This window comes from Bos indicus x Bos taurus, chromosome 10 (genome assembly GCF_003369695.1).
Source record: "Bos indicus x Bos taurus breed Angus x Brahman F1 hybrid chromosome 10, Bos_hybrid_MaternalHap_v2.0, whole genome shotgun sequence".
Taxonomy (NCBI): Eukaryota; Metazoa; Chordata; class Mammalia; order Artiodactyla; family Bovidae; genus Bos; species Bos indicus x Bos taurus.
Genome location: NC_040085.1, coordinates 71,404,191 through 71,428,197, shown reverse-complemented (window position 1 = coordinate 71,428,197; position 24,007 = coordinate 71,404,191). Strand labels below are relative to the sequence as shown.

General features: G+C 36.0%; 1 protein-coding gene across 5 annotated transcripts in view; it reads right to left on the bottom strand.

Annotated features, from left to right (window-relative positions):
- FUT8 (fucosyltransferase 8) overlaps positions 1-24,007 on the bottom strand; it is a 333,890-nt gene that overhangs the window by 220,373 nt on the left and 89,510 nt on the right. For 4 of the 5 annotated variants that reach the window (XM_027554345.1, XM_027554347.1, XM_027554344.1 and 1 more), the window contains one exon: positions 808-898. The gene's annotated coding sequence lies outside the window, so the exon portion shown is untranslated. Of the gene's footprint in view, positions 1-807; positions 899-22,293; positions 22,343-24,007 lie in introns of those variants that run through there. The other variant, XM_027554346.1, reaches the window with a different exon arrangement.

The following is a 24,007-nucleotide window of genomic DNA, read 5'->3' as shown; positions in this document are numbered from 1 at the left end:
CTGACATTCCTCAAACCCCAAAATAAAGTCAATGTCTAAGTAAAACTGAGACTTAGTACTTGACATAGTTTCTAACAAAAGTAATAACCAACTATCTTACTAAAGTAAGATCCAATTATGTCAGTTTACAAGAGATAAGAAATGAAAACATCAAAAGCAAGAAAACAAAAATATGAAGACTATCTAGTCATGTCAGTGGTTATATATGTAAAAACAGAAATTCAGGGGAGAATAGCTATGTAAAAGGGACAAGACAGCCCAGTAGATAGAGCACAGAATGTAGTCCTGCTCCAAAAAGCTGTCATATGATTTTTAGAAAGTCATCGTATTATCTCTGCTGCTGCTGCTAAGTTGCTTCACTGGCGTCCAACTTTGTGTAACCCCATAGACAGCAGCCCACCAGACTCCCCCATCCCTGGGATTCTCCAGAAAAGAACACTGGAGTGGGTTGCCATTTTTTTCTCCAATGCATGAAAGTGAAAAGTGAAAGTGAAGTCACTCAGTTGTGTCCGACTCTTAGAGACCCCATGGACTGCAGCCTACCAGGCTCCTCCATCCATGGGATTTTCCAGGCAAGAGTATTGGAGTGGGTTGCCATTGCCTTCTGTCATATTATCTCTAGAGCTGAAATAATGTAGATTCGGTAGAATCTTTTGAGGAATAGTGATATGATGTAAATAAATAACACAGTGTTTTCTGCATGAGAAAACACTACCTAAAGAGAAAAGGGTTTTTTAACTTTTTTAAGAGAGAAAAATTTGACTTATTTACAAAGCTACTAAATATTAAGTATGAAAAATGGCTTACCTGTTTTCCCCTAGAATGTAAGAAGCTGATGAAATCACATATTTCCAATGGAAGATATTACTGCTTGAAACCAGGTCACTATAATTATCAACTGTTTAAAATGAGACAAAAAAAAAGGAGTAACATTAATTATCTACAATTATACATTTCTTTGTTAACAAGAAACTTATGTGACACAAAACCTCAAGCCTTGAAGAGATACATGTCCCTAGGTTTAAACTCTCCAGAGAAAGCTTCTTCGAGCAAAGATTGGACAAATAGTTGAAAACTATTTAAATAATCACTGATCACTAAATGTAAATAGTTTTTTTAACTAAAAAAAAAAAAAAAAAAAAATTTAACATTTACTGTTATCACCCTACTTTTTTTCCCCAAAAAAGGAAAACATGAAAGTTCAGCTAATATAAAAAGGTCCCACTATTTAAAAAAAAAAAGAGGGTAATATTCAAACAGCTTCAAGGACAAAAAGTATGTTCCAGACCAGATCATATTTACAGTTCCTCATCTAGAATTCAACTAACATTCAACTGCAGCAATCAGCCAAGCTTGGCAAATTAAAATAACAGTAATTTTGACAGATTATCGTCTATAAATATTCAAATACGGACGTCTGTGTGCATGCAAGGGTCTCTATATGCCAATCAAAATGCTTTGTTTAGGATCCTAAAATTGAGCATTTTTTTACCCTTCATTTCTATAGGGGTCCCCTGGATCCTTAACTTTCATTTTAACTCTTTCACCTCAACTGATAAAGTGGCCAATTATTTCAGTTCCATGCCCTGAATTACATTACCTATAGCCTGAATTTTAAAATTTTGAGAGTAACACTCATACAAATATAAAGCACCAACAGACAAGAAGAAACAACCCAGGGTCTTAAAAAAATCTAGGTCTGTAAAGACAAAAAGAAAAATCCAGGAATTGGGGGTAATGGGGATAAGGAAAGCAGGGAGAGGAGCTTGACAGTCAGCAACTGAATAAAAGATTAACTTTTTATTCATGTAATCAGGTATGCCCTGGTAAAGTAAAATCCAAATATAAAGAGCAATTAACAACTTCATAAATTTGGGCTGTATGCAAAGTTCAATTAAGATAGACTACTATTTATTTGGCTCAAGGAAGACTTTATACTTTAGGTATACCGAAGTGTCAAAAGTGGGAAAATGCATTTAGTGTGAAATTGAAACCAAATTTTTTAAATGCATAGATAGCCCTATATTTAATCAAAAATAATGGCTTTAAAGAACACAAGCTATCTGATACATGAATTTTCTAACTGTCCTCCTCTCCTGTCTCCCATTAGTTTCCCTTAAACATGTACACAGTTACTGAAAAGCCTCAGATATTCCAGGAAAACTACAAGTGATATGCATTCTTCTACATCTAGAGGAGCAACAAAATTATGGAAGAAAAGTCAACCTATTTGGAGGCACTGCCTTTCTATGCCCACCTGGAAAGAAACAGCTATAAATACCTCTAATAAAATTGCTCAAAACATCTCTGGAAAATAAGCTTGAATGAAACTCTACTTCATGATCCACTCACCATTCAACCACCCAAAACCAGGTCCAACAGTGGATCCAAGCCAGACCAACGGTTCTCAATACAGTGAAAGTGAAAGTCACTCAGTCCTGTCTGACTCTTTGCGACCCAATGGACTGTAAGTCCAGGGAATACTCCAGGCCAGAATACTGGGGTGGGTAGTCGTTCCCTTCTCCAGGGGATCTTCCCAACCCAGGCATCAAACCCAGGTCTCGCGCATTGCAGGCAGATTCTTTACCAGCTGAGCCACCAGGGAAGGGAAGACAAAAAAAAAGTCTGGTCCAGGGACCAGTAGCTTCAGGCTGCACTGGGAGTTTGTTAGAAATTCAGAATCTCAGGCCCTAACCAATGACATATTGGATCAGAATCTGCATTTTAACAAGATCTCCAAATAATTCATATACACAGTAAAATTTGAGAAGCTCTGCTGGAAGAAGATTAGAATGAGAGAGAAAGTGTAATTCCTCTGTTTAAAGATTGGTTCCCACTATAGACCACATTTTGGCCAATAAGCAACCAATTTTAATCTCTGGTTTATCATTACTCCTACAATTTTTATATTTTGAAAAGGGATCTTGAAATACAGAAACCCCTTGTGAGTCAAAGTAATGAATAATCATTAAATCTCAGGTCCCAAGAAAGGCTGTGACAGTTATCAAATCACATTAGCTACACAACTTACTTAAAAATAATAATAACTCCTTTCATTCTAAATCCTAGACACCAAGAACATGCAGGGTTCCCGTCACTAAGAGGGAGACCAAGAGACCAAAAGCTATTTTATAACCAGAAGAGAAAGCTATACATGCTGGTTATTTAGCTATGGTCTCTCAGCAACAAATCCACCCTTTAATCCTCAGCTCAGTAACGCTGATAATATTAATAGAACTGTGGAAACTACTTTTCTCTTTTGCCAGCTAGATTCCTCATGCTGCCAATAAGGAGAAGCTTGCTTTTTCCATTCAGCATTGACCTAGCACAAGCCCTCCATCCCAACAGCAGCAGTTGGTAAGAGCCACAAGTTTTTTCTGACATTCTAAGAAGTACCAGCAATAGTCAGACAGTACACCATCTAGAAGTTTTGAGCCCAATCTCTACTCTGAGCTCTTCTTAGTCCCCCTGTCCTCTGGATGATTGATGCTTTCTGCAATTATTGTCTCTGTATTACTCCAGTATTTCCCTTTGGCCTTTTCAGCCTCTAATTAATACCTGTATAACCTACTCCCCGTCTAAATTTTATGGCAGAAATATAGTGTAGACAGCTTCCCTGTCTAGATTCTAACTGATATGTAAATGGAATAAAATTTTAGCATGATTTAATCAATCTGGAAAACTACTTTCCCAAAACATGATAATCCATGAGAAAATATGTACTGACTTTCCAAATACATACAGGGAAATGGAGGCAAAATGGGAAATGGTGGCAAAAAGTACAATTGGGAAAGAAAAAAGAGGGAATATAACCTAAGAAAGTAATGTACTAAAACAAACATCATGGTAGAAAACACATTTTGACTCCCCAAAGCATAAAGAAAAGGCCAATAAAAAGTCTGAAACAAATATGTTTTCCACTTTAATAAAAATCACAGAATTTAAGAAGTAGAAGGAATTTTATTTGCTGCCTCTGCCACTATTCAGTTTTGTTAATTTTATATTGAGTTTAGATTACTATACTTTCAAGAAGCTGTTGAGAAATTAGGGAGAATCCATAGAAGATTACAAAAATCATGAGAGCACTAGGAAATAAAAGCGATGAAGAAGGATTCAAGGAGTCAAACTTTTCAGTCCAGTATATTATGAAGAAAACTTCAAGCCAACATTATTAGCTGCCTCCCAGTTAAAGAGTTCTGACCAGTTTATGCTTATCCTTCAGATGCTTAAAATGATAAAAGATAATAGTAAATGAAGACATAAAATGGATTACCTAGCTTAATGACTCTCCTTCACATTAATAAAGTAGCAGCTGTTAATGCTATTCATATGAGAATGACAGAATATTTTTTAAAAAACAATGACGATGATAATGTCCAGAACACTACAGCCAGAGATCTGACTTAACTGGTCTGAGGTAGAGTCTAGGCATGTTTAAAAAAAACAAAAAAACAAAAAACACACCCAAGTGTTTATAATGTACTGACAGAGGGATTTGGAACCACTAGTGGGACATTCTATGACTTTAATACTCAAGATATGATCTAAACACTAGCTACATCCAGAGCTGGCTTAAAACTGAACATTTAAAAACTAGGATCATGGCATCCGGTCCCATCACTTCATGGCAAACAGATGGGGAAAAAATGGAAATAGTGACAGACTTTATTTTCTTGGGCTCCAAAATCACTGTGGATGGTGACTGCAGCCATGAAATTAAAAGATGCTTGCTCCCTGGAAGAAAAGCTATGACCAACTTAGACAATGTATTAAAAAGCAGAGACATTACTTTGCCAACAAAGGTTTGTCTAGTCAAAGCTATGGTTTTTCCAGTGGTCAGGCATGGATGTGAGAGTAGACCATAAAGAAGGCTGAGTGCCAAAGAATTGATGCTTCTGAACTATGGTGTGGGAGAAGACTCTTGAGAGTCCCTTGGACTGCAAGGAGATCAAAATAATTCATCCTAAAGGAAATCAGACCTGAATATTCATTGGCAGGACTGATGCTGAAGCTGAAATTCCAATATTTTGGCTACCTGATGTGAAGAACTAACTCATTGGAAAAGACCCTGATGCTGGGAAAGATTGAAGGCAGGAGAAGAATGGGACGACAGAGGATGAGATGGTTGGATGGCATCACTGACTCGATGGACATGAGTTTGAACAAGCTCCAGGAGTTGGTAATAGACAGGGTAGTCTGACTTTCTTCAGTCCATGGGGTTGCAAAGAGTCAGACATGACTGAGCGACTAAACTGAACTGACTGACCAAAACATGTTGAAATAATTCAGAAGGAAGTGTACTTATTTAAAATAAAAATACTATAAGAATGAAGGAAAAAATCAGTGTGTTTTACTCTGGTTTAAAAAGAAAAACTGTTACAATAGTAATATAATCATATCAACACTGTTATGGGTCTGCAGCACACACTTAAAACAGAAAGGAATATAACACAAAAGCAGTAACTCAGATTACCTATAACATCAACGTTGTCAATATTCTAGGGTGAATGATAAATATACCAATACTGCAGATAGGGTTCCTATGAATGAAAAATTTCTGGAAAGAACCACTTTACTATCTACCTTTGGGAAATAATTAAAGCTCTATGTTAGGAGAGCTCCTTAATTCACCCTATACTCTTCCTATAACCACCACCATCATTCTCCGAAAAGGACAAAAAGTTATGATTATTTTTTACAATGAAACGGCATGATGTATAATTTAGTCTGATTTTTCTCTTCTGTACCCCACTACTACTAACTTCCAAAAAACTCACTCTCTGCTTCTGTCATAACAGAAGCAAAATCTCAAGCCCCAGAAAGACCCAGATGATTCTTTTGAAAATGCTGAAGACAACTTTAAAGAAGATGTCAGATAAAAGGCTATCAATAAAAGGCCTACTAGAAAGTTTTAATAATTCATGTGAATTCTGAACAGCACAATAGAAAAGCCAGAGTTTTCAGAGATAAATATATCATTGTACTGGCAAACAGATTGAGCTTAAAATAAGCAAAATTATATCCTATGAGCATTTAAAGAAGAGCAACAATGTCTATGTTTTAGCTTCACTCAGTCCAAGGATACTCCTAAAAAATAAAGTGTACCTTTTTTCATTTGACAAAGCCCAACTGACCTAGTTTCTGAGAATGAACAAAACTACAGATATTAAAAATAGCACTGCTTAACCCATAGAGTTATTAAAGTGGATGCTGGAGCCAGAAAGATTTGGGGGCTAAAAATACAAATGCAAAGACTCACTGAAATGGAGTCTTCTAAAGACCTAAGTTTAAAATTATGACTTGAATTCATTGGTTCCTTTGTTTTGTTTTTTTTTTTTTAAATTTTTAAAAGAAAATCCATCCTGAACCCTCCTCCCTCCTCCCTCCCCATACCATCCCTCTGGGTCGTCCCAGTGCACCAGTCCCAAGCATCCAGCATCGTGCATTGAACCTGGACTGGCATCTCGTTTCATACATGACATTTCACATGTTTCAATGCCATGTGGATCTGGAATAAGACTTCCCAGGAAGCCAACACTGACACAACCCAAAAGAAGAGTGTTCTTAGGAGAGAAAGCAACGGTCAAAAAGCAACAGAAGCAAGCATTCCTGATATGACTCTGTCATTAACTAATATGACTAATAAAGTAACCCATACCAAAACTCCTTGAAAACTTCCATCAGATTTTAATCATTCATGTTAGTTACATAAATTATTTATAGCTATTTTTTCCTTCCAGTTAGTACCAGAAAACACTCTCTTTGTGTCTCTACCTATCTTCATAATAGTATGTTCTTCAAAATAGTATGCATCTCTACTATCTTCATAATAGGCATAAAAGTATGCCTTACTTTCTTATCCTATTCAAAAAGCCTATATTATTTGAATAAAGTAAAATATGCAATATTTATTTAAAAAATTAAAATACACCTTAAAGAAGTGACACTTACTAAAAAATAGTTGAATGAACAAATATCACTACCTTCCTACCCTCATAACGTGGAAAAATTTTAACAGAAAAAGTTTACCAGCTCCATCACCAATAGAAAGCTTATTATATCAAAAAAACACAACTATTTAAAATCACTAGAATTATTTTTTAATCAGGAAGAATAAATTAAAAATAAGGTTCTCAAACTTCATAGTGAATCAGAATTACTTATTAAGCTTGTAAAACTACAGAACCTGAGCTCCATGGCCAGAGATTCTGATTCATAAAGTCTGAGTTTCTGAAAATGAACCCCAAACTCTACATTTTAACAGGCTTCCTAAATGATTACCATGTGGATTATCCTTGAACTACAATTTGCTATACACTTCACCTTCAATCCACTGTCAACTTCTTAAGTCTTTGAGGTCTGATCAGAATGCCCACTGTCAGTCTCATCTTAAAAGCCTCAATTTCTACTTAAACTACATGCTTAGAACTAACACAGAGATCAAATAACAGCAATCAGTTATTGGACACATATTACTATGGGCTGTAAATTCTGCACAATCTATTATATGTACATAAGCCTGGCGTGCTATAGTCCATGGGGTCACAAAAGAGTTGGATATGACTGAGTGACTAAACAACAAGAATTAAATGATATTTTGCATATAAAATATAGTACAGTGTCTAGCTAAAATAAATAAATGCTCAATAAAAGTAGCTTCTAGTTGAAAACTAATGGCCACACAAAAACCTGCACATAGATGTTCAGAGTAGCTTTATTTATAATTGCTAAAACTAGGAAGCAACCAGATGTCCTTCAGTAGGTGAATGGATAAGTAAACTTTGGTACTTTCAGATGATGAAATATTATTCAGTACTAAAATGGAATGAGCTATCAAGTCATGAAAAGACATGGGGGGAACCTTAAAGTAAATGAAGTCAATCTGAGAAGGCTACGTAACTGTTTGATTCCAACTAATATGCCATTTTGGAAAACAAAAAACTATGGAGACAGTAAAAAGACTAGGAATAGTCCAGGGTTGGAAGTTGGGGAGAAGTGATGAAAAGGCACGGAGGATATGGGGGGACGGGTGCAGTGAATATATTCTTTATGGATTTATAATTATACATACATGTCATTATACATTTGTCCAAACTCACAGAACGTACAACCTAAAGAGTCAATCCTAAGGTAAACTATGGATTTTTGATTACAATGTGGCAATGCAGGTTCATCAACTGTAACAAATGTACCACCCTGGTGGAAACTGTTGATAAATGGAGGAGGCTATACATGTGCAGGGGCAAAGAGCATACAGGAAACCTCTATACCTCCCTCTCAATTTTGTTGTGAACCTAAAACCACTCTAAAAAAAAAGTCATCTTTATTCAAAAACAAACAAACAGTAAAGTGCTATCATCCCTCTAGTAGAGGGATAATAATATTAGAGATATTATTTTATGGGGGTCCTCCTAACAACCCTAAGAGGCAGTCGCTATTATTTCAAATTGCAGTTAAGGAAACTAAGGTTTAACAACTTGCCCGGGCAAGTAACTTGCCTAGAGGTGGTAAAGGAGAAGAGACAGGATTCATGAGAAACCAAGTAACTCCAAAATCTGAACTCTTTAACCTAAGCTAACATCCTCAAGAAGCCAGGCAACAACAGTCAATACAAAACCATTCCACAGTCATAACCACCCTTCACAAGAATTTTCCTGAGTTATGCCCAGGTCAGTCATGGGGAATGACCTAAGAGCACACTCACAAATGTTCCTACAAGGCTAAGAACTAAAGAAGGACAGGCACAGGACTATGACAGACAGTCTGCTGCTGCTGCTGCTGCTACTAAGTCACCTCAGTCGTGTCCAACTCTGTGTGACCCCATAGACGGCAGCCCACCAGGCTCCCCTGTCCCTGGGATTCTCCAGGCAAGAATACTGGAGTGGGTTGCCATTTCCTTCTCCAATACATGAAAGTGAAAAGTGAAAGTGAAGTCGCTCAGTTGTGCCCGACTCTTAGCGACCCCATGGACTGGAGCCTATCAGGCTCCTCCGTCCATGGGATTTTCCAGGCAAGAGTACTGGAGTAGGGTGCCACTGCCTTCTCTGACAGACATCTGAGAACAGGTAATTATAGTAACCAAAACTAAGTAGGGGTTGATGAATAAACTACTTTGTATTAAGGAATGTTCAAATAAGTATAATACTTAAAGAGTGTTTAATGCTTTCACAGAACTTTAGAATTATAAATTACTAATAACTCCTTGACAAGGGTCAATATGACTGTTAACCTTCCAGCAGAAAATATGAAGATACAGATTGATAAAATCTAAAGAGCTAACACTGAATGACTTTAGATGCATTAATCTGACAAACTCAGTCTTGGAACTCTCCACACATAAGGACTATGATCCTTAGTTATGAGTCTAAGAAGCCACAAGGGGTCAATTCAAAATAAGACTCTATATTTGAATATTATGTTCATATTCACACAAAATATGAACATAATAAATATGAAATTCAAAGTTCTCTAATACTCTTTAATGTTTCCTACTCAAATTTTATAAAATTTGATTATGTTCCTAAGGATTAAGTTTTGTACATTTTTTAAAACACTCTAACTTTTCTCAAAATATGTATTTCCCAGTATCTCAAATTGCTCCCATGTGGCTACTGTCTTATCTCTCAAGTATTAATATATTTCTCGCTTGCTCTTCCCACAACCCATCCCCGAAATGGTAAGCAATGGTTTCCGCAAACATCCCTTACCCTGCTCCCACCTGAACCACAACTACATTCACAAGTAAAACACAATCCACTGATAATGTCAAAAAAAATGAAAGCAAGCATTAGTCGCTCAGCCGTGTCTGATGCTTTGCAATCTCATGGACTGTAATCCACCAGGATCCTCTGTCTATGGGATTTTCTGGGCAAGAATACTTGCCAGGAGGTTGCCATTTCCTCCTCCAGGGGATCTTTCCTACCAAGGGATTGAATCCAGGTGTCCCGCACTGCAGGCAGATTCTTCACCATCTGAGCCACCAGGGAAGCCCGATAACATCAGCATACCACTAAAACTAAAAACTCAGAAAATGAAAATTACTGATTATGATAACGTGTACACTATTCTGTTCAACTGTACAGAACAGAACTTGTATTTTAACCTACTATCTCTCAACAAGTTAATGCAACTCTTGTAGTTACTTAGTTTAATAAATCTTAGTTTTACAGATAACTAAGAAGATTTTTAATGAAATGCATTCAAATTAGGCTCTTAGTCAAACATATGATATATAATACAGAACAATATACATATATAACTTAGGCAGAAAGAACACATACTTCTCACTTGTTCACTGTCTCTTTAAAGGAAATAAACTCTTCACTACCTGTTCCATACAGAGTCTAATTCACCGGAGAGCTACTGCCCAAAGAATCTTATTACGGCAGGAGGAAGCCAAAGACTGAACACAGACTGAACACTTCCCTGTGCTAGAGATCTGTTCATTAAACATGTAAAAGTAGCTAACTCCATTATCTAGATTTTTACAAAGAATGCATATTACACTTTAATAGTTACAAAAGATTTAGTCTTTTTTTTTTATGTGATTAAGTTTATTTAGTGGGAGATTTTCTCTCTTTTTTTTTTTTAAAGAAAAAGCAGATTTTAGAAATCCCTGCCTGAGGAATAACGCAACTTTAAACATATCAAATCCCATAAAAGCACATCAGTGAAATCAGTGATGTTGTGAAGGGTTCTACATGGTGGCAGAGTCCCTGAACCAACAGACACCACATTTCAAGAGCTGTGTGCTCCTTTTTCAAAGCTCTGTATACAGAAAAAGCACTCTGCTCTTTATAATGGAAACCAGAGCCCAGAACTAATATGACCACAGAAATTATTTGGAAAGGCCTAGAAGTCCCTCTAACTGCGTAACACCCACACATCTCAAATGATACGAAACCTAAACATTTGGTAAATCTTTCCCCACTCTCTTCGTACTAAGTATAAAAAAATACGTTCCCCGTAATGAGCAGGTTCTCTGGACACAACTGAATAGGGATACCTTTAGGCCCCAGACTGCCCTCCACTCCTTCACAAAGGAAGAATAAGCCATCTAGTTGTAATTCAATCAGAAACTTTTTCAAGAACCCATCTTTTAATGGTATAAAAATGCACTGTCCAATAAGGCAGTCAGTAGCCAAATGTGGCCACTGAGCATGTGAAATACGGCTAGTTTAAACTGAAAAATGCCCTAAACGTAAAATACACACTGACTTCAAAAACTCAGTAGGAATAAAAGAAGGCAAAATATTTCATTATTTTTTATTAATTATTTTAAATAATATTTAAATAAGATACATTATTAAAACTAATTTAACCTATTTCTTTTTACCTTATTTAATGTGGCTACCAGAAAATCTTAAATTACATGCATGGTTCACATTGTATTTCTACTGTACAGTGTTGATCTACCTAAACCAGTGACCATAAGCCCTGACTAAACTTCCTGTATCAAGCTTTCATGCTTCTGTAGCATCACAAAATCTGGTCTTCACCAAAATTCCCTTTCCCCCTGATTTGCACAGTAGATTATATTCAGGTTCCTTCCTTTCTGATACCATCATTCAGTCTTAAAATGCTGAATAAATTCTGTAATATTTCACCTCCTCCACCAGCATCACCACCCAACCCAAGTTACCAGCCTTAAAATATTCATCTTTTATCTCTAATGGCTATCACATTTAGAGAAGAAAAGGCAGAGAATTTTTCACAAAGGGGCCTCCAGGTTATCTTTAAGAAGCAATCGGTGACAGTGCTAAGGGTTTACTCTCTAGAACCAAAAATCATGAACTCTGCCTTCCACTGTGCAAAGCATTATAGCTCAGTTCCCTTATCTGTAACATGGGTAAATACTATTATGTTTCATTTAACTCATCTCATTATTAATATAAGAAAAGCATCTGGGACTTCAGTGCTAATAAGTATTAGTTATTACTGTTATTATAATTTCCTTTCTTGTCCTGCTTCCTGAACCTATCATTCTCCTCTTTCTACTCCTGGCTGCTGCATCAACAGGTTCTCCCTTCAGCCAAACCTGCAGCATATGCAACAAAAGGTAAAGAATACACAACAACAAGAGGGAGGTCATTCGGAGCCAAAAAAAAAAAAAAAAGAATACAAACACAAGAGCCCATAAGAAAGTGTACTACGTGACATAACCAGAAGATTCCTCAGCATGATAAACAGTCAAGCTAATTCTGGGACCCTGTAAAAGGTATATTCAAGGGGGTTAAAACAGATGTTCCTAAAGTCCCCTTTTAATCCTCTATGCCCCTATCAAAGTATCCAACCCAGACGTTAAAACCTGGAACATATCTCCTTGATAATACTCAACAAGACTAAAACTTGTATGTTCTTTGTAACCTTGAGTCAGCTACTGACTCATATCTGTACACCTAAAAATTAACAAGTTCCTATCCGCATCTATTGGAGAGCCTAAGTTTAGACCTCTATCACGTGGCAACCCATGTTAAAATCTGTCCACTCTTACCTAAAAGCCCAAGAAGCAGAAGACATATACATCAAAGGTCAAAACACTCACTCTGTCACTTGTGGCGTACTGAGTCTCAGGGACCTGGAGTAGATTCAGGTAAGCAGCTCTTTAACTTAAAGCCAAAATTCAGTTCAGCTTAACCTCTCATTACCCTTTTCATATTTTGTCATATACTGTAGACAACTGCACTATATATTTTATGTCCTACTTTCTCAAATTAGACAAAAAGCATCTTAAAAGCTAGGACTATACCTTCCCTAATTCAAAACTACAACCTTAATTCTGACATATTGGATAGACAAATATTTGTCTTGTTAGATTGAATGTATAGTTACAGCATAAAACAATATTATTTACCTTTGTGAAGTCTTTGGTTTTTAGAACAATTTCACGTGATTTCACTTGATTATTCCAATGATCCTATAGTCACAGCAAAGACATAGTCTCATTTTCTATGAAGTACCTGAATTTCAAATGCCTGATTAACTAACTAAAAATTATTCACTTTAGTATGTCTTAATAAGCAAATTTTTAGTCCAAGACCATGCTTGTCATAAGTGACAAAGCCAGAACGGCACTGTGCTGTATCACACCACGCTAGGGCCTTTCTCGGAGAGAACCAGTAAAGGAAGGGAGAAAGTCAAAGAAGACACTGACAACAAGTTTTGATAATGAGATAAATGTATGACTGATCCCTAAATAAAACTGAACTGCTTTTCACATTTCCTTTTTCCTATCTTAGTAAAGTCTCAAAGTTTTATTTTCCTTCCTACAAGTTTGTGTTGAGTTTCTTCCTTTATTCTCACAAAATTAGTTGTACTTTCATCATTAAAATTATATTCCATCTCAAATTTTACCTGCTATCTGCCCTCATGCCTATAAGCCAAATTATGTTTTAAAAGTTATGCAATTTTGTAAATAGTTTCCTTATTCTGTCTTAATGAATGTTTTATTATTCACTTGAATTTGCCAGTATTCTCTAAAACGGTTTTTGTTCAAAGCTACGCTCTCTAAAAATAACCTATGTAAGTCCACATTCCGCTAATATATACACTATACTTTTGTAAGAAACGAATTGGCAGCTTCTCTAGAAAAGAACCTACATTGAACAATCAACCAACATAAGCTGACACTAAAACAATAATAAAAGCATTAACTTGCTATTTCACTACTGAGTTCATATTTAGAATGTCCTATAAACCCCCCATTTAATCAATGACAATGTAATTCACTCAACTTCTCTGAATCTGTTTTACTGTGTGTGATAATAAAACATTGATCTAGATCTTTGGAATTTCTTTTAAATTTTAAAGAGTTCCTGAGATTGCGGATTTAAGTCCAAGTTTATTTACCCTATAAAAGTTGATTTATTATTTTAATGCACATATCTGTACCTTTTCTACTTTACTTAAAGGTAGGAACTGTACATCTTCGTAGCCTTATCCTTTTGGATAAGAGATGCTTATGGCGCTAACATAAGAGGTGCTAACATGGCGCTATGCACATGCAGGCATGTTTCAGTTGCCTTTCTACCTTAAGTGTTAAATTGTTAGCACCGACAGAAGACTCTCAATTACCTATGTGTGATTCAACAGCAAATCACTTCAATTTCTGAGAAGACATAGTAAAATTGGTTAGAACCCAAGTTAAATTATTAGAGTGCAGGAGCAATATTCAGCATAACGAGTATCTGCAAAAGAGATGGTAATTAATTGGGACAGGAAGACTGGCCCCAAACCCTGTGCTTAGTCACAGTTCTTCATAACCCTTAGAGCCATTTCCCAACTGATGATGTGAAAACCAGACCAGAATGACATCCACATCCCCAGATCATAAAACTAGAGGAAGGAAGAATAAGGGAAACATTAACATGGATATGTATTTTACTTCTGATTCACTAACTGAACTTGCTTCAAGAAATTTACCAAATTTGTTTTCAGACAAGGTGAAAGGCAATTTTATATTACAGTAAAATTTGAGGAAGTAATTTTTAAAAACACAGACATACAGTTTTTCAGGTATTTCCAATCAACGTGTAATTATGTGAACATTAGCTTTAATTTAGATTGAAACCTATTATCCCTCTAAATAGTCTTAGTAGATGCCTAGGCCTTGGTAAAAATCACTAACCTGTGCTTGGAATACTCATGTATCTATAAAATTCAACGCAGAAACAGGCAGAACAGACAACAATCATATAACTGTGCACAGAGAAGCAGGAAAATGAAAAAGTTTCTGGGAACCTTCATAAAGAGTCACAGATAACCAAAGCATCTATACACAGTTAAACACATGGCACTCCAGTTTCGGGAATCCTGAGCTCACCAAAACTTTGACAACTAAATTTGGGTTGCTTGGGGTGAGTGAAAGAGATGCGAAAGGGGACTGAGGAGCCTTTAAAAACCCCTATTTTGACTAAGACTGCAGCTGTAATTACAGCTGTTCTGAAGCTTTTCTTAGAACTGCTAAATAACAGTTTTTAAAATAATAATAACCAAAAGTAGGTTTAATGAACTGAAGAATTTAATAGGAGGACTTCATAGTTAAAGGTTTTTTTTCTTTTTTACTATACAATTAATTTTCTATTGTTTTTGCTCTGCAACTAGTAGATAAGAATTGTTACAAAATGCAAGAAGCTTTCTCAGCTTTCTTAGATGTCCAAGTTTTCAATGTTTTTTCTAACATTAAAAAAAAAAACCACATTAGAAAGTGTACACTGCACTTCCTTCCTTAAGTATCTTTACATAAACTCACATTTTACATTTCTTCTCCCTTACCATGCCATGTACTTGGCATACATATGAAACAAGTATATGAACCAAACTAGAAATAGGTATGATATCAATAAACAACACATTGAGTCCTTTTGATAACATTCCAAATATATTCTCTAATAGTGTACTTACATTAAAAAAGGTTACATTACACACAAGCACAAATGAAGTTATACACATTGTAGACTCATTTCTGTATCATATTTAAGATATGAACAGCATCTCATTTCTCTGGATCATTATTCATTCAGTACCTAAAAATCACAAATCTCATTCTGGTCAAAAACTACATAAGAGGCTCTCAAACTCACTGCCTCCCTCAGATACACTGAATCTACACCCAAACATGCAAGTTCCTCTGAAAGAAAACCAGAGACCAGCGAGTTACTATTGCAAAGAGGGTAAATAAGGAAAAACCTACATCAAATGAGTGGAAAAGCTGAGAAACATTCTCTTCATAAACTCCAATCCCAGCACAGCAACATACAATTGGAAAGGAATTCACAACTACTGGCTTCTCCCTGAAAAATGAAGAGTTTAGACCTAACATCTACCACTCCAACTTTTAAGACTTCATCTGAGGGATTGGGCCCCAAATCATCTAGCTCTGAAAGCCAATGGGACTCTACACATTATAGGAGTCCCAGAAGGAAAAAAAGAGGCAGAAAGCTTCTTTGAAGAAATAATGGCTGAAAACCTCCCTAACCTGAGGAAAGAAATAGATACCCAGACACAGGGAGTCCATCTGAAGTGTTTCAAATAAGATGAGTCTCAACCAAGTCCCATTAAATTAAATTATCAAAAGGTAAAGACAAAGACAGAATATTAAAAGCAGTGAGAGAAAAACCACATGCTAAATAAAAGAAAACCTCAACAGAATATTCAGCAGATTTTTTCAGCAAAATCTGCAAACTTTTATAGGCCAGAAGGAAGTATATTCAAAGTGCTAAAAGAAAAAAATGCCAACCAAGAATACTCTACCCAGCAAAGTTGTCCTTCAAAATTGAACAAGAGATAAAGGGTTTTCCAGGCAAATAAAAGCTGAATGAGTTTAAGGAGAGTTCACTAAGATGGCTGAATAGAAAGACTCTGAGTTCACCTCCTCTCATGGTTCCTATCATTGATAATGGGGCTTCCCTGGTAACTCAGCCATTGTCAAAAAATCCATCTGCCAATGCAGGAGACATGGGTTCAATCCCTAGTTTGGGAAGATCCCCCGGAGAAGCAAAGGGCAACCCACTCCAGTATTCTTGCCTGGGAAATCCCAAGGACAGAGGACCTGGTCGGCTACAGATCAGGGGGTTGCAAACAGTCAGATACGACTGAGTGAATAAACAACAACAACACTCACTAATAACATTGTATTATATAACTGAAATTTGCTAAGAGAGAATCTAAATGTTCTCACATACACACACACACAAAAGATAGATAAAATAAGTGAGGTGATGGATATGTGAATTAACTAGATGGTGGGACTTCTTTCACAACTCCACATAGATCAAGTCACTACAACGTACACTTTAAATATCCTACAATTTTATTTGTCAAGTATGGCTTAGTAAAGTGGCGGGGCACGGGGGCAGTAGTTAAAAAAAAAACCACACATCTAATGAACTTTTTAAATAAACTGACTTGGTAATTTTAAAAATATCCTAAACGGCTGAGATTTTATGTTTGCATATTTTCATTTCTATCTGTGGATAGCAGGAATTTCTAGAAAAACATCAAGAGTAAATGAAGATACTTTCTTGAGAAGAAATAAAAATGGATGTCTTTCAGAGTTCCCAACATTTAAAGATATAGAGGCTAAAAAAAAAATACCTTCCAGAAAATTAAAGAAAGCTAGAACAGTGAACATTTACTTTATAAGTACCAAACATCACAAGTGGAGGAAAATGTCATTTAAGGAGCAAAGTAGGGTTCATGAAGGAAAGCTTCTTACCAGTGACTGGCAAAATGTAGACAAATTTAAATAAAATTATATAAATGTAGATAAATCTGTTCTCTAAATTCCTCTGAATATCTAAAAGAGAAAGCTCCATTACTGAAATTTTGGTGATCTTTTGCAGAACAAAAAATAAATAAATAAAGTTCTCATAAGTTATGGAAAAGTACTGAAGTATATATGATAATACTAAAATATTGATTATATCTGACACATTTACCCTAAAAGAGCTTCACAGTAAATCAAATTATTTTCCATAGTTATAGTAAGCATATCCATGTAGAAATAACAGATATACTATACTTCATATTATTTTCCGTGCAAGATCTTGATTAGGAAAGAGCTTAGAGAGCTTGATTAGGAAAGAATAGGAAATTCAATTCTTTTTCTATATTCTGAAAAGTTAGGAAGAAACACCCCAATAATCCTAAATGTGATGGCCAAATAATTACATTTCCCTAAAATCTAAACAGACCAAAGTCTTTCATGGATGTCTATACTTATACTAAAACGTAAGCAAGCATTACAAGAACACAGGGCGTCACAAAACAAGAGGCAAACTCACAGATAATAAGACAATTTGCGTATTCAAAGAGGACAAGGATAATTTAATTTCAAAGCATAGATTATATTTATAGAAAACTGTATCCACCTGTAGTCAAAAAGTACCTCATAAAAGCAAAGAAATCACAGGAAGCACAGACAAGTAACCAAACTCAAAACTGAACAGTGTTAAGTACCAGCTGCTAGAAACCAGTAATGCATTAAAAAGATACAAGAGAATAGCTGATCCATTCAGTCCCAAACCGAGCTCCCGGAAATGCACAGGTAGGCTTTGAAAAGCTGCTTGCACATATCGAAGTCTGCAAACTAGGTATTAAAAATTATCTCATTCGACTTCTTATAAGACCAAAAAAAAAAAAAAAAAGCTGCTGCAAACCCTCCCTTCCAGCCATATGTCTACTTTGAAGCTTTTCATTATTATACATTATTGTTTTGTCTACTGCACAGCAGGTATATAACAAGATCCAAAACACAGTGCAAAGAAGACAGGAAGACTTAGAGGACTTTTTAACACTACAAAATACTTATTTACTTATTCTTAGAAGTTTCATAAAGATATTCCTTCTGAGATCAAGAGCCAGAAAGGCCTAAAATCATGACCAGGGTAAAGGGCCCTCATACTTGGGGTTTGGGGAAGAGGTCTGTGGGGTTGGGAAAAGACTTCAGGACCCAATGATAGAAAAATCTACTATGATGACTCTAAAAATCTGGGAAGTTTCCATTGGCCCTCTCATGCTCCGGAGGCTGCTTCTCCCCAACTCTGTTGATAAAATCTAAATTGTCCAATGGCTGCTCATCTACAAGATCAATTCTCTGAGAGTTATACTTAACCAACCACTCCCCCAAACTAGTTGTACTATGCCTGCACCCATCCAACTAAAGCACTATAAAAAAAATTCTACCATCCTTCCCCAAGTCAGAACTGTCTTTCAGAGCATTCTCAGCTCAGTATTTTCTAATAGGTTTAATTTTCTTTCAAACTGTGAAAAGTTACAGAAGCAGGAATTTGCTTTATTTTCTTGGTTCCAAGATAACTTTCATTAGAAACTTAGAAGAAAATAAAAGACAAAAACATTTATTAAGTGCCTAACAACACTGCTATGTATGTACGTTTATGCAGTTGATTCTATTTAACCCTCACTATAACCCTTGGGATGAATATTTTTATATTCACTCAACAGATGAGAAATCAGAAAATTAGTTTAAGAAACTTATCAAGTTAGCAAGTGGTAAATACAAGACTTAAACCCAATTATCCCAGGGCAACTCATTCACAAAAGGGCTTAAGTATCCCATAGCTATCTCCCATCAGTAATGCTGAACATAATGAATACGATGTTTCAACTGTAAGTTAACAGTTACCTCAGTATATGTTTTTCCAAATAGTTCTTAATGTTTCTCTCTACTTTTGCATACCATAGTTCAATAATTAGTTTATATTTTAAACAATTAGAAATGATATTTGAAAATAAAATACTTCTTAAAACCCAGATATTATACATGCAGAATGACTGCTTTCATGAAGGAAGGGTTCTGTGGGGTGAGGGGGGAAACTGCCAATACAAAACTGTGCACAACAGACATTTGCATTAGCCTGGTGGGCTGCCGTCTCTGGGGTCGCACAGAGTCGGACAGGACTGAAGTGAATTAGCAGCAGCAGCAGCAGCAGGGCTAGAACACACAGTAACTCTCATCTCAATAAACACACCAAAAAATTATTTGACAAAACCCAATATCTGTCCCTTATTTGAAGTCTGCAAATTAGGAATGGAAAGGAAAGCAATCTAATAAAGGGGTCTAGGAAAAAAATCTATAATCAATATCACATTTAATTATGAAAGAAAAGATGCTTTCCCCCTAAGACTAGAAGCAAGACCAGGATATCCACTATCACCAGTTCTATTCAACATTATACTAGAGGGTCCAGCCAGTGAAGTCAGTTAAAAAAAAAAAAAGAAAGAAAAAAAGAAAGTAAAGGCATCTGTATTGGATTGAAAGAAATGAAACTCTCTTAATTCACGGAAGACACGCTTGTTCATGTAGACAATCCAATGGAATCAATAAAAAAAGAAAAATCTAGAACAGAAAAGTTCACTTAGCAAGGTTGTAAAATTCAAGGCCAACATACAAAAATAAATTGTACTTTTATATATTAGCAATGAACAAACAGAACTGGAATTTTTTAAGTTATCATTTATAGATGGCATAAAATACCATTTATTAAAAAATTGAATTAAAAAATACCAGTTATAAAAAAATGATTAAAAAAAATACCATTTATAAAATACCATTTAAAAATACCTTTTATAAAACACCATATATAAGAGAAAAAAATAGCATACTTGGGGATAAATTTGGCAAAGTATTGGAAAGATCTGTACACTAAAAACGATAAAACACTGCTGAAAGAAATTAAAAAATCTAAGAAAATGTTAAAAATATAAGTAAATGGAGACAGCCTTAGTCATGGCTTAAAAGACAACACTGTTAAGATTTCAATTCTGCCCAAATTTATCTATAGATCCTATGCAATTCCCCCAAATTTATCTACAGATTCAACAAAAATCCCAATATCCTTTTCTCAGATAGACATTTATAAATTGCTTCTAAAACTCATAAAGAAATGTGAACGACATAGTACAGTTGCATCCCTCTTGACTGAATCAGGAAAGTAGCTACAGAGATTTGAAAACTGAAAGTGAAGTATATAGAATCATTAACTGTAACAAGAGATTGAAGTAGTAGCAGTTAACTAGTGAGAAGTAAACAGAATTCTAAAGAACACAACAGCAGCCAATACTTCCTAAGGCTCAGACAGAGTGGCTAAGCAAGAACCTCTACCAACTCCTTTCAGGCGATTTCAAGGCTGAACTCAGACCTTGGAGAGGGCACAGGTCTATCTCACTGAATGGTAGAGAAGGTGCTCTGGTGACATGCAGGCAGAACCTGCTGAAAATCTGCCTGTGGATCCTGCCAGAAATCCAGTCTTTAGGGAGCTATGAAACAAAAGCTGTTGACCTGGAAGTGTCCCACCAAGGTAATCCGCTACAAACCACACGAAGGAGAGACACAAAGAGAAGGTGCTAGCTGACGGCTGCAGTTACCACTGCTCTCTCTGCACTTCAGGGAGCCTAGTGGAGAAAAAGCCGCACGTGCTCAGGAGATGTAGGCTAGGGGAGCTATGTGGGCTGACACTGGAGAAGATGAGTATGCTGCTGGAGACCACAAAGCAAGCACACAAGAACCAAGAAGCAAAACTCTCAATTTCTCTCCAGCATTCTCTAGTGACAAAGCTTAACACTGTACAAGATGGTAAAAGAAAAATATTTAAAGGACCTGATACATTTTCACAGAGCAGGTGAAAAAAAGGATAAATCTGGAGCTGAGAGGCAATAAATTGACAACCAGTACAACAGCCAATATCTTATAGGCCGTAAAATAAGAATAAATTTAGAGGGGTAGCATGACCTGGCTTCATGACTTCTTATAAAGTCACAGAAATCAAAATGATAGCAGCATCGAGACAGACAAAGAGTTCAGTGGAACAAATCTGGTAGTCAGAAATAAACCCACATATATATGACAAACTGATTTTTGACAAATATCAAAAGGACAACCTTTTCAACAAACGATGCTAGAACTGGATACCACTACATAAAAACATGAACCTCCATCAGCTTATGATCAATATTTTAAAAAGCAATTCAAAATTCATCATAGAATGAAGCATAAGACCTAAAAGCATAAGACATCTAGAAGATAACTTGGTAGAAAATCTTTTTTAAGCTTGGATTAGACAAATACATCTTAGATACAAAAACAAAATCCATATAAAAATATATTGATTGCCTGGGCCTCATCAAAATTAAAAATGTGTGCTCCTCAAAAGATACTGTTAAGAGAATGAAAAGACAAGCCACAATCTAGGAGAAAATGTCTGCAAAGCATAGAACAAAAAATATATAAAGAGTGCTCAAAATTCAATAATGAAGAATTAAATCAGTTAAAATAATGGGTAAAAGACCTGAACATTTTACCACAGAAAATATACAAATGGTAAATAAACACATGAATTAATACTCAATATCATTAGTCATTAGAGAAATGCAAATTAAAACCACAAGGAGATACGACCACACAAACACACCAGTTAGTAATGTCTACAATTTAAAAGAATGACCGTACCAAATGTTGGTAAGATATAGAAGAACTATACACTGCCAACAAAATCAAAAACAAAAAGAGCTACTTTTTTTTTTTGGTAAAGCTACTTTGGAAAACTATTTAGTAATTTCCTAAAGAGTTATATGCACTCCTACTCTATGACCCAGTCATTCTACACTTAGGTATTTACCAAAGAGAAATGAAAATATGTGTTCATACAAAAACTGGTATATTAAATGTTCATGGCAGCTTTACTTGTAAGAACCAATAACTAAAAAAGAACCCAAAATGCCCATCAACAGATGAATGGAAAAACAAACTGTGATATATCCACGTGTGTCACTTACCCATTTATTGCCCCTCGGCTCTGAATGCATCCATCAATATATGCTGTATGACAGACAAGAAAGTTCCTTCAGTATGCTCATTCCTTCAACATGCCCCATGTTTACCTCTCTCAATAGAGGGCACTCAAGAGACACTGAAGTAGGTGCAGATATGAGGACTTCCAATAGAGTACTGTCTTAGCCACCTACAGAGAAAACAATCCTGTGACCTTGAAGCCTCAACCTGGTATAATAAAGTGTCAATGTCCCTTATGGGCTTGGTCTCTTACCAGCACCAGCGTCTATACTCCCTCTGCAGGCCCTGAGACTGAACATAGTTGCCTGTGGCCCAGACGGATACACACCAAGCTGTCCCTCCTGCAAGCCCCCAAGACAGCCCACCCACTCCAAAAGTTTCCTGCCCCTGCTGGCACCTGAACTCCCACTACACACCCATTCTATCAGTGGCTGATCCCCTGCTCTCCTCTCACACTCCAATGAGTTGCCTACTGCTCATCCAGCAACTTCAGACCACCTCGGGCCTATACAAACCATGGACTTCTCTGCTGTCCAGTGCACTGAACCCCATCTTCTCCAATGACATCTTAACCCCTTCCAAATCTTTCCTCCTTGGGTACTCTCCCAAAGCCCTACAATACTGTATAAAGTTTCCTTATTATCCTATAGTTTTAACTCTTTAGTCATATTAATAATTCTTGATACTAAACTTTCCTTATTTAACCAACTGTATGGTTTCCATCTCCTTACTGGACCCAGATTGCTACACCATTCAAGAGACTACCTGAGTGGTACAAAAAGAAGAGAAATAAGGATGCAGCAACATGGATGAATCTCAAAATAATTATGCTGAGTGGAAAAAGCAACTTCTTCCTAAAAGGTCATACTACAGATTCCATTTTTTAAAACTTTAGAAAATGTACTAATTTATAGTGACAGAAAGTATATCAGTATTTCCCTGAAAGGGGGGAAGGTCAGGAGGGGGTAAGAGAAGGAATTACAAAGGGACAGGAAGAAATTTTGGAAGGTGATAGATATGTTCACTGTTTTAACTGTGGCAATGGGTTCACAGATGTATACATATGTCAAAACTTATCACATTGCATATTTAAAATGTATTCAGGGCTTAGAATGTCAGTCATATATCAATAAATCTGTTCTAAAAAAAATAAAGCCATATTTCCTCATCAGCCCCCCCAAATACACTATATTGAAGTCTATAAGAAAAATGAAATATATGCTACAGAATTATAAAACACTTAGAGAATGTTTAATTAATGTAGGAATTAATATCCAGATATAGAGAATTAGATTCATATCCAACATGTAAAGAAAATTCTTAAACAAAAAGTGGGCAAAGGATTTGCTTGAATAGACATTTCTCCAAAGAAGATGTACAAATGGCCAATAAGTACATGAAAATATGCTCAATATCACTAGTCATTATGGAAATGAAAAATCAAAACCATAATGAAATACTGCAGCATACTCATTAAGATGGCAATTATTGAAAAACAGAAAATAAGTGTTGGCAAGGAAGAAGAGAAATTAGAACCCAGTACACTGCTGGTAAAAATATAAAATGGGGCAGCCAATATTAAAAACACTATGGAGGTTTCTCAAAAATTAAGAACAGTATTACCATCAGTTCAGTTCAGTCGCTCAGTCATGTCTGACTCTCTGTGGCCCCATGAATCGCAGCACGCCATGAATCCAT